Source organism: Cavia porcellus, unplaced genomic scaffold, assembly GCF_034190915.1.
Source record: "Cavia porcellus strain 051 isolate PalLab524CR breed Dunkin Hartley unplaced genomic scaffold, mCavPor4.1 scaffold_10, whole genome shotgun sequence".
NCBI classification, from domain to species: domain Eukaryota; kingdom Metazoa; phylum Chordata; class Mammalia; order Rodentia; family Caviidae; genus Cavia; species Cavia porcellus.
Window position 1 is genome coordinate 187,493 of NW_026947493.1, and position 11,000 is coordinate 198,492.

The window sequence follows — 11,000 nt, forward strand, 5'->3', positions numbered from 1 at the left end:
CTTCATCTACTTTTCTTAGGTATTTTACACACCTAAGTACAATACCAAAACTGTGAAATGGCATAGTTAAGATCCTCAGATCTTACTCAGATTATATTACTTTTCATGCACTCACTGTGTATTTATGATTCTTGCAGTTTTACCAGAATACATAAATTTAGTAGTCATGATTAAAATACTACAGAACTGTTAAATGAAGTACATCGGATGCACAAGTTTAAATACAGTGTTGTTTGTCTTATGAAAAACCCACCCATAGGACATATAGACAGAATGGAAGATAGATATTGGGAAATCGGAAAAACATGTTCAAATGGAAAGGGGCCACTGCCACTCGGGGGACAGCCAGCCCCTTCAAGTGTGTGGGCTGGCAAGCAAGAAGCACCTACACCACCCCTAAACCCCCACTACCTCGCTCAAGTGAACCAGCTGATGCAGAGAAACACAGGCTGTGATGATAGTTATGCAGGTGAAATCCAATTGGATGCCTGTGGTGCTTTGGTGCTTCACTAACATTGCAGGTCTAGGGCCAGTGGTCTCATCATGGGTTCAGAGGATTATGGCATCTACGGTGTCTCCTTCTGAGGGTTGCAGCCATTGTTGATTCCCTATGGTCTTCTTTTGAAGTCCTACATTGTTTCCATTGTTTTGTTGGGTTGGGTTTTTATTCTCTTTTGTTTTGTTTGATTATGTCAAATCCAATGGCATGAGCAGCTGTTTCAAAGATAGCGAGATATATTATGGTAGCAATTTTGGATTTGCTATTGCCTTGTTTTGAAGTTCTTCACTGTTTTGTTGTTACTGTTTGTATTCTATTGTGTTCTGTTGGATTTTTACTGTGTCCAAAGGTATCTGCAGCATTTTGAAGACAACAAAAGGCATTCTGGTAACTATTGTTGATTTCATAATGTTTTGAAGTCCTGTTACTTACAATGGTTTGTTTTGATTGGTTTTATTCTGTTTTATCCTCTTTAAAATTAAAAACAAAACAAAACAAAAAATGCAAATGGAAAGGGGAACAAAGGAGAGGAGAGGGAAGGGAAAGAAGGAAAAAGGGATTAAAAAAGAATGAAAAGGAAAAAATGGAAACAAAGCTTTCATAAGTGGGGAGGGGAAGAAGAATTGAAGGAAGAGGATGGGAATGGGAAAAAAAGAACTAAGATATCATGTACAATTACAGATTTCCTGTGATGAATGTGATCATTACATGTAGCAAATATGTACTAATAAAAATAAAAGCCTTTTTTAAAAAGGATACTACAAAGCTGTCACCACAAACATCTCTTAGCCCTTTATATTCAGAGCCATCCCTCCAACCCTCAGCAGCCTTAAAAAACATATAGTCTTAGGGGAGGTAATAGAGGTACATAAGCAGTCCTCTGCAAAGAACATTTTGCTTTGTGCCCATTTTATGTTGCTATAACAATATATGAGATTGAATAGTTCATAATGAGTGGAGATTTCTTTCTTTCGGCTCTGGAGGCCAGGAAGGCAAAGTTGAAGGACCCGTCCTTAGCAAGGCCCTTCCTGCTGCATCATGCCACTGAGGAGAGATAAGCGTGCACAGGGCCAGGGAAGGGTAGACTCATTTTTTTGGCAATCAAGACATTAATCAGTCAGTTAAGCATCACTTGAAGATCCTGCCTCCTGCTACTGTGGTGTTGGTGATTACGTTTTTAATACTTACAGACTTTTGGGGACACACTCAAACTATGTCTTGTGGGAAGTGCCAGTTTGTAACTTGTAAATTTTGGGAGTTCCATCCAAACTATAGCACGAGACAACTACCAGAATGTTAATATGGATGTAATGCTTTGAGAATTTTATGTCATCAAACATTAGAAAGGAAGCATCAGAAAAACCTTTACAGGAAGAACATTAGTGTAGATACTAGCTCTAGTTCTGATCCTGTGATCACTGACTAACTAGATGTGTATAATAAAATTGACAGATTTTTCAGTGGCCCTTTTGGTATAATTTTGAGACTGTGGATGATTTTGTGTCATCTTTGAAGGGGTTTGGTGACTTCATTAATTTATCAAGCATTTGTATGACTGTTTTCTGCCATACATACACGAACATAATAGACAAAAATCTCTGTCCTCATAAAACTTAAATTTTAGGTGGGGACATAAAAAAGGTAAGTAAATGTATAGCATGTTTGATGATAAGTAATAAAAGAGGAAAAATAAAAGAGCAGGTATAGTAAGAGTTACACGTCTTTAGAGGATAGCCAGGCAGAGTTCACTGAGAAAGTGGCCTTTTTTTTTTTTTTAAGAGGAAAAAGAAAAAAACACAAAACAAAACAAAGCAGTGTAAGGTTACACATAATACAGAACTACAAAAAAAAAAAAACATAACAGTAAGAAATCACCTGTTAATAGATTACATATTATCATCTTGGAAATAGTTGCTCAAATCACAGTATCAAAGAATACAAAGTAGACATTCAAACAGAGAGACTGCAAACAGCTGTGTTCAATGATCCAAAAACATTAATATAGTCAGCTATTTAACACCCCTAAACACACTTGCTGTTATATCCGTTAAAGCTCTTTTTTTTTTTCCTCCCTCTCTTTTTTACAACAAAATTTACACATTTTGGATTTTATTACTCCTTAGTTCTTATTACTTTTTTTGGGGGGGGGGGAATAAAGGAAAGTGGCCTTTTAAATACCGTGGAAGGTGTGCGTGGGTGAGGTCTGCAGACAGACACCAGGTCATGTGCTCGAGGAATAGCAAATGCTTGGGCCCCAGGCTGGCAGGGCCTGAAGCCGTTGCCTTTGAACAGCCTTGTGATTGAAGTGGAGCAGAGGACAGACTAGCGAGGATGAAGTCAGGACGATAGACTGACAGTGCTGATGGTGTGGAGGTCGGACGTAGTCAGGCAGACAGACTGTCACAGAGGTGATTTGAAGGACCTTGGCCTTTGGGCTGTTACGTGATACTGCAGGAAGACAACCAGTGAGTGGTGTGATAGAACTTACTTTCCGCCTGGCAGCCATGTGGGGAACAGGCTGAAGGAAAGCAAGAACAGGCGGGCTGTTTCTGTACTCCAGGGAGAAGGAGGAGGCCACTTAAGCCACGTATTTGGAAGGCCCACAGGATTTGTTACAGAGATGAGAAAGAAGAGGGTGGAGAGCCAGGAAAAGAGGAAGCTGAAGGATGCCCCAGAATTTTCCGCCGTTGTATTGAGAAGGGTAGAGTTACCTGTTTGGTGTAATGGGTGGAACTGAAAGAAAAAAGTTTGGAAGAGAAATTTTGACAAAGTGAATGTGAGGTAAATAGTAGGTATCTAGTTGAAAGATTTCTGTTGATTTAGAGTTCAAAGAAAAGGAACAGGCTAGAGATTTAAGTTTGGGGATTATGTTTAGAGACTTCAAAGATTTAAGATCTCTTAGAGGCCAAAGAAGGGGTTTCAGGCGGGAGTGTGAACCTGTCAAGTGCTGCTAATAGCTGAAATAGAAGAGAGCTGGTGGTGATCTCTGTTTTTAAGGAGCTGCAGCTTATTAGTGATTGTGGTAAGAACAGGGTGAAGGGATGCTGAGGGAGAAGTACTGGAGTGGATTCAAGAGAAAAGGAAGTTGGAGGTAAACAAGGAAGAAGATAAGCGGGTTAGTAGCACGCAGGAGATATTCAAAGGAGACCTGGGTTTCTGTTTTTTAGATGAGTAAGTTGGATGGAGAATCATAACTTGAACAACTACTTCTAAGATGAGAATATGTAATCTATTAACGAGTGATTTCTTAGTGTGTATTTTTTAAATTTTGTACCCTTTTTCTGTTTTTTTTTTTTATCCTTTAAAAAAAATGGATGGATTTTCAATAAATGTAGTGATTACATAGGACATCGACACTGTCTTATAGAATGGTATATGGTACTTGGGGGTTTTCTGTAGTATTCTACAATTCTCCTATAAATATGTAACTTTTTTTAAAATCAAGATGATCTCTTCCCATCTGTAACAAATTCTTTTCTAAACCCCTCACCAAGATATCAAGTGCTGTTAGTATAAGTTCTCTCAACAGTCCAACAGCCTTTTACTTAGTCTTGAACAGGAGACAGGAATTTCAGTAAATAGGCCCCTTAGCATATTCCTTTTTATCTAGGTCATACAACCAGCTAGCCTTTGGTAATCAGTGGTCATTTCCAAATCTTACTTTTGGAAGTAATGGTCTTTTAAAAAAAACTGTCCCAAAAGCAAATATGTTTTCTCTAAACCATTAAAAACTCTGTAGAATTCAATGAAAACCTTTGACTTTTACTGCTCAAACCATTTATTCAGCAGTCACATTCAAGCCAAGCTCAAAAAGATCTTTAATGTATGACACAAATTATTATTACCATGAAGATCTTTAAAATATATACCTTTTAAAATATGTTTATATCTAGGCTGATTAGTGTTTAAATTAGGCAAATAACAGTTTAGAGAAATGATGAATTTTATTTGCAATTTTTCAACCCCAAACTTCCACTGTTAAGCAATGAAATCACAAGAATTCTACTAAAATTTTGTCAAAAATGCCTAAGAGTACAGTATCTTTCTTCCAAATACTTCCACAGCTTTTTCAGTACTTTAAAAAATTTCCTTCAGGGATCAACTCTCTAATTTTCAAAAATTTGGCTTTGCATTTTAGAACATTACTACAAAATCAGTACTACAAACAGAAGTGCTACTGTCAAAGAATTGATCCAATAATAAAAAGAGCTAAGGCCACTTGTCTTATAGAAAATTACTGCCAAATGCTGCCAGACCCTGCTTTTCTGTCTCTGGGCCAGTAGCCAGACACTAATCATTTTCAGAATCTTTCTAATTTTTAGTACACAGCATAGTACATGATACCACATCTAAGCCAGGTTGCTGGCTTAGATTTTAATGAATGTTCTCCACAATGCATCTAATGTTTTGGCATATGATGTATACACTCTGTGTGCATACACACACACATTACACATACTCACATTTATACATGCACACATGCACAGCTAAGGTATTCATATCTACTCGTTTCTCATCTCTGTATTTCATCAAGAGAGGATTGAAAATATATAAGGAGGGGCTGGGGATTTAGTTCAGCAGCATAAGCGCCTGCCTTGCAAGCAGGCAGTCGTGAGTTCAATCCCTGGTACCGATAAAAACAAAAAAGACCAAAAAAAAAAAAAATATATATATATATATATATATATATATATATATGGAAAAAAAATTAAGCCTGTACTGAACACGTAGACTTTTTTCTAATCATTATTCCCTAATGTATTCCCTACAATAGAGTACAGAAACTGTTTACTTAGCTTTTAGCTGTATTACATATAAGTAAATCCGAAGCACCTAGGAGGGTGCAAATCAGTTGTATGCAAGTAATACACCATTTCATATTAGGGACTACAGCACTGGTGGAATTTGTTATCTGTGGAGACTTCAGAAGCAATCTATTACATACACGGGCATTTGTATGACCTACAATGTCTTTAGAAGTAAACATAAGAAACTGGTAACAGTGGTTGATCTATAACTATTTAGGTCTTTGAATTTTGAATGTTTTTGCAGTAATCACTCAAAAATGCACATTAAAAGAAAAAACTACAGTAACACATACTACATTAATACTAGTTAAAAATCTTCTACCTTATGAAAGAATGCATAAAATGTTCTTTTAAGAATTTCTTTATAAATATTTTAACATGTTTGCTTATAAAAGAATCCGTAAGATGGGCCCAGTGACACCTATAATCCCAGCAACTCAGGAACCTAAGGCAGGAAGATCACAAACTTAAGGTCAGCCATAAGAACTCAGTAGGACACTGTCTCAAAATCAAATAGGGCCAGGATACTGCTCAAAGTACAGTATATGCCTAGTAGGCCCAAGACCCTGGGTTTAATCCAAAGTACTGCAAATAAATGAAGCATTTCATAATGCTCAACTTCATTTATAATCAAGGAACTGTAAATTAAAGAACCACCTTCTCCTCATCAAATTACACTCAATGCCAACATCTTTCTACAGCACAGTGGGCAGATGGCCTCTTTTCCCTAAACCAGGGGTGAGACATTGAGATGGGAACAACAAAGGCCCAAAAGAAGACACCTCCCTCTACGTGGAAATGTTCTGAATGCCACAGGAGACCCCATTGGTGGCACTCAGGGGACACCTCTCAGACAGAGCAAGAGTCACCCCGAAACCCTGCAGCTCAGGATCTTATGCATGTTTGTATGGGGGAGAAGTGGAGATAAATGCATGTGTGTATGGAACAAATATATGTGAACTCCTGGTTATTATCCAAGAAATGAATTCTTATGCTCACCAAAATACAAGTATGAAACTGTTCAAAGCAGCTTTATTTGTAAAAACTAAAAACTGACAACAGCTCAAATATCTGTCAACAGTAGAACAGATAAATATATACTCATACAATGGAATATACAGCAATAAAAAAGGACTTTAAGCTATTGCAAACTCAAAATATGATGAATATCACAGACATCATGTCAAACAAAGGAAACATAAAACAATGACCTAATTTCATTATATTAAATTCAGGAATAAGCACTAGTCTAGAGTAATGAAGATCAGAAAAGTGGTTATCTTTAAGAAGTATCAACTAGGAGAGACTATGAGAGAGTTTTCTAAAGCTCTAGGAATGTCTACACCTTGATCTGGTTGGTGGTTATACGTTACCAGGTGTGAATATTCATTATAAACAGGTGTGGTGGTACACACCTGTAATCCTTTTACTCTGAGAGGCTGAGGCAGGAGGCAGCAAGTTTGTGCGCACTCGGGGCAACTTAGTGAGACTCTGTCTCAAAAATAATGATTTAAGAGAGCTAGAGATATAGCTTAGTGTTAAGGGCCTATGTTTAATCCCTCTACCCACCCCTAATCCCCCCCCTAAACCCCACACATATTGACAATATTATTTTCCAAGTAAAAAGCAGCCAAGGAAAAATAACTATCAAATTACTGACAGCCAAGCCTAGATATTGCTAAATCAGTTAATGTCTCTCCTAACAATTTTAAAGATAGGGATTAATGGTTGCTTCAAAATTCTACAAGACTTCTGCAGATGTAACTTCTATTGTGAGGGATATCTCCTAAACATGAGGCTAGGGACCACAGTGTTAATATCACTTTGTGGTCACAGGGGCAAGAAAATAATTTAGAAACCTTAGAGTTTTCAGAAAATAGGACAGGACTGAAATTAATTTATCTCCAGCATAACGAAGGCGTTCATCTTGGTATTGAGAGTTCAAACATATAATGAGACAACCATGTGCAATCAAACAAATGGGATTGAAAAAATAGTAAGACAAACATGAGCCTGCCCTTGAATTCAGGGAGAGAGATAATTACAGCACACTAAGGGACATAAGACACCGAGTGAACAAGATGACACATGGAGTGCTTAACCTAGCCAGGTGGGAAGAAAGTCGGCAAGAGGGCACAGGAGACCTAAAAATAAAAAGCACAGTGGTGTATCTTGAAAAATCAGTCAACTTTGCGAGAAGAGAACAGAAGTGGCCAAAATGGTGGCATATGCCTGAAATCCCAGCACTCAGAAGGCTGAGCAGGAGGATGGCTGTGAGTGCACGGCTACCCTAGGCTACAGTGAGTGTAAGCCCAGCCTGAACTACGTAGTGAGACCCCATGTAAAAACAGAGAAAGGGAGAGCTGTTAAGCAGTGTAGAGAACACAGCAAAGGCTGAGTCAGGAAACAGTATAGTTCATTCAGTAATCTGCTCCTAATAAGTAAAACCGGAGCTCAAGATTTACGGCAGGGGAAACACAAATATGCCAGAGGATGAAAGGCCTGGGAAAGGTAAGACATTATGACTAAATACTACAGGTAAAGCAGAAGTATGGGTTTTTGGCAGTGAATAACCCTAGCATTCCGGAAGGCTGAGGCAGTAAGATCGTAAATTTGAACCCAGGGCAACTTAGCAAGACTCTGTCTCTCAAAGAAGAGCTGACAATTAGCTCAGTGTAAAAAGCCTTTAGGAGTTCAATCCCCAACACTGAAAGAAAACAAAACAAAATAATGAACAAATCTGCATCTCAGAAGAATTACCTTGGTAGTTGCATAAGAGACTACAGAATTATCCAAAGTCACATTGTAAGGAGTACAGCAAAGACTGGGATTTACATCATGATTTCCTTTCTAAAAACTGCTTTATTGCATCACATTTGTGAATGTAGAATTTTGCACAGTAATTCAAAAGACATTTTGGAGCTGGGCATGGTGGTGCACACATGCCCTCAGGAGGCTTAGACAGGATTGCAGTGAGTTCAAGGCTAGCCTCAATTACACGTGACACTTGTCTCAAAAATTTTTTTCAAAACATGTTTTCTGTCATTAATTGCCTGTATCAACTTTAACTATAAAATTATTTTCACGGTTTCTATGCCTCACAAGAACAAATACATCTATTAGATGTACATATGTTTAAAGGGGGGGGGAGGGGCCAAGAGTGGTGGTGCACACCTATAATTTCAGTACTCCGGAAGCTGAGGCAGGAGGATTGCCAAGAGTTGGAGGCAAACCCCGGCTACAAATTTGTTTACCCCAAATTATAGATTCAGAGAACTATTATAAACACAGGCTCCAGTGCTTCTCACACCCAAACCTATACTACTACTGTCAGGGGCTGGGGATTTAACTCAGGGGTACAGCGCCTGCCTGTCAAGAGTTAAAGGCCCTGTATTTGATTGCTGATTACTCCCCACCCTTAAAAGCTAGTCTACTTCTGTCAGGCAAGCACACAGGCTTTCTGACTTAGATATTTTCAAAAACCAATACACATACAAATAGGTAATTTTATTTAAATTCCACCTAAGTCCGGGGCATACAAGCAAAACTGTGAAAGATCAAACTGATTGGCAAGATTTTCTAAAATAGCTCTAACACTATATTCCCCGCTCCCCCTGTACTGGAGATTGAACCTAAGGCCTTTGATCTAAACTACATTCCCAGCCCTTCTTAAAATTTTACTTAAACCAGGAGACTGTGCAGGAGGATCGTTGCAAGCTCGAGACCAGCCTGGGCTACAAAGTGACCTAAAGGCCTATCTCAAAAAGGCCAAATAAATAAATAAAATAAAGTTTTATACACACACACACACACACACACACACACACACACACACACACACACACGAGAGAGAGGGGGGGGGGAGCTGGGCGGGAACTTTCCGACTCTCCTTCCCCGCCTCCCAAATTTACTAGTCATTCTTAAAGAGTTTGTAAATGACGCTTTTGCAGAGATTCAGCTCTGGAGCTTTCAATTCCAATACACTTTAAGAAGCAAAACTGGAAGTTATCTTTCTCCACAAAAGGAGAAAGAAACTAGAACACACTTTCCAGCCCTAGCTGATTCTGCCTAACCTTCGGGCAAGAAGACTTTAGGGCAGATGTAGCAACGCCGGATCAGCAAAGCAGACCACCTAGGAGAGGAAGCCGAATCCAGAGACTTCCCCAGCCTCACAGCCACCAGTTGCAGCGGACGCTCGCCTCCTCCAGGACCTCAGCCCACAAGCCCACGTTCCCAGAGCTTCGGCGAGATCGGGGCGCCCCCAAGGGGATCGCAGTGCCGAGGAACGAAAACCGCTGAACAAACCCACTATTTTTACAAGGAGGCAGCAACACGGATCCCCCAACTAAGCATACAGCCAATGGCATATGAGTAGGAACCAGACCCAAAACGATGCTGGACAACTACAGTCCACGGAGCTGGCTCTGCAAGCCACTAAAGCCCCCTCCAGCCATCAGAAGACCCACGCCCGCCGAACCGCGCCCACACTACGAGATCACGGACTGGGGGCGACCCTAACTCGTTCTGCCGCCCCCAAAACGTCTGGGGATCATGCCCAGGTACTGCCGCCCTCTGGGTAAAGCAGAAACCCCAGCAAACACTTTGGACTCCGCCGTGCACCCCTCTTTCGCCTCCAAAGACCCCGCCAGGGAGCCCCTGCGAGACAGACACATCGCCCTAAGACCTCCAGACTCCCCCCAACAGACCCTCCGCTGCTTCATCCCAGGCATGCGGAACAGACGCCCACTCCCGCTCGGAGAAACCCCAAGACTCGGAGGCTCCGTCCCCTGACACTTAGCTCCTCTGCCTCCCGGCAGCCCGGACCCTGGTATGAAGCCCCGGGGCCCCTGAACTTCACCAGCCCACCCCAAGATATCGCGGGACCCTGACACATCCTCCTCGACCCCGAAGCCCTGAGGCCCCCTTTGCAGCCACGCTCTCACTATGCTAAGCCCGCAGAGCTTCGGGACCCCCGCACGCCGCGCCCGCAGCAGACCTCGCAGCGTTCCCCGAACCTCGCACCCGGAGCCCGCGCAGCCCCGGAGCCGCCCCCGCCCCGACCGCCCCTCCGCGGAACCGTGCGCCGGACTTCCACACCTGGGCAGCGGCAGAGAGCGAGCGGACCCAGAGCCCCGAAGACGAGAGCCGGGTGGCAAACGAGCGGCGGCCCAGGCCTGCGGTGCCGCAGCTCCGACCTCCGCGCGAGGAAGCACCGCTGTGAGGAGAGCCCTCCCGCTCCGCTCGCAACCAGGAGACCGAACGCGCCGTGCCCACCTCTTCCCGCGAGATCCCAGCCACGGCGGGGGCGGGGCCGCGGCGCGGTCCTCGAGTGATAGCCCCGACAGCCTGTCGGCGGCAGCGAGGGAGGCGGGACTCGGGGCCCACGATAACCAATTGTAAAGGAAGAACGATGCTTCGTCCCGCCCTTCATCAATAAACTATGAGCAGAGTAGTAGTGACATGAAAGAGTCAGGGGCAATGGACGTTCCTCAAGGTAGCTTGGGTGATGCAGCTTGGCTGGTATTTGGTCCTGCTCGGCCGCCGTAGATACACCAGGTTTGAGGAAGAAATCGGTCTTACACTGGTGTCTACTCTTGCCTTTGGTTACAATACTGCCTGTAGTTTCCTAGGAGATCCCATTCTCCAAGGTGCAGCCCCCTCGGGTTACCCGTGCCTACTCCTTCCTTTGATGC

At 42.1% G+C, this 11,000-nt stretch overlaps 1 protein-coding gene across 3 annotated transcripts in view; it reads right to left on the reverse strand.

The window, feature by feature from the left end:
* The window catches only part of Glce (glucuronic acid epimerase), a 79,418-nt gene extending 68,855 nt beyond the window's left edge, over positions 1–10,563 (reverse strand). For 2 of the 3 annotated variants that reach the window (XM_003480208.5, XM_013144075.2), the window contains exon 1: positions 10,405–10,563. The gene's annotated coding sequence lies outside the window, so the exon portion shown is untranslated. The remainder of the gene's footprint in view (positions 1–10,404) is intronic. The other variant, XM_063256873.1, reaches the window with a different exon arrangement.
* Positions 10,564–11,000: the final 437 nt, after the last annotated feature.